The sequence below is a fragment of the Sorex araneus genome, chromosome 7 (assembly GCF_027595985.1).
Source record: "Sorex araneus isolate mSorAra2 chromosome 7, mSorAra2.pri, whole genome shotgun sequence".
NCBI lineage: Eukaryota > Metazoa > Chordata > Mammalia > Eulipotyphla > Soricidae > Sorex > Sorex araneus.
In genome coordinates, this window is record NC_073308.1 from 33,844,915 (window position 1) to 33,846,023 (window position 1,109).

A 1,109-nucleotide genomic window follows, 5' to 3' on the forward strand; every position below is an offset into this window, starting at 1 on the left:
TCTTTAAGTGGGGGTCCACTTACATAATCCTTACCTTTAGATGCCCACCGGTTGGTGACTCGGGCCCAGGCACAGGGCCCACCCAGGGATGCCAGCTCTGAGTTTCAAAGAAGCATGGGCACACAGAATTCGAGCGTTGTGACCGAGAACCATTCCCCTGGCAGACCCATGGGGATGGATAGAGAGACGAAGATGGGGGAATGGAGAAACAATGTTATCCAACACCTTAGGGCAGGACTATTTTTATTTCCAGAAGCATCACCTCCCAAACTCAAAGTCAGTCACTGACATTGAATTGTAGCTTAACGACTTCATAGAGGCCCAGCCTTGAGCAAGGGAAGCTCTGTGAAGCATTGACATGTGTTCATTACTGGGAATTAAATAATTTAGAAAATACTATCAATCGCATGGAAAGGCAGATTGGCCTAGAGTCACACACCTGGAGGTTTTAGAGAAGGTCATGGGAACTTCATTATGTAGTAACTTTTAACTGAGCTCAAAGCTCAAAATGTTTACAGAAACTTTTGCCAACTCTTAATACAGTAGGTTGTTTTAGCCATTGCACACAATAGAAGGTTGATAAATGTTCCTGAATGACAGGTCTTAAAATTCCCCATGAGTTTTCTGCCCTCTTTGTGATAAAAGCTGTTAAATACCATATACAAAGTACTTGCTCTTAGCATTCAATTCTCCATCACTTCTCAGCCTTTTGGCTAAGATCAAATGTAGTATCTGAGCATTCTATTCTACATTCATTTTATGTATTTCATGACCCAAGCACTGGTAGTTTTGTGCCTGTTCCAGTTTGCAGAATTCTTTTTCATATAACACCTTACTTGGTCCAGGAAGATTAGTGTACCAAGATATCATTATTCCCATTTGACAGATGAAACTACTGAGATTCACCTGTCAGAAGTCTAGTTCAAGGTCAGAGATCTCATCCTGGGCTTCGACTTAATCTGCCCTCAATCTACTTTTTTTTTTTTTTTTTTTTTGCTTTTTTGGGTCACACCCAGCAATGCACAGGGGTTACTCCTGGCTTCTCACTCAGGAATTACTCCTGGCGGTGCTTGGGGGACCATATGGGATTCCGGGGATTGAACCCGGGT

General features: G+C 42.7%; 1 pseudogene; it reads left to right on the forward strand.

Moving 5' to 3' along the window:
• The first annotated feature begins 693 nt into the window (after positions 1 to 693).
• On the forward strand, positions 694 to 819 carry LOC129406720 (U2 spliceosomal RNA; annotated as a pseudogene).
• The last annotated feature ends 290 nt before the right edge of the window (positions 820 to 1,109 follow it).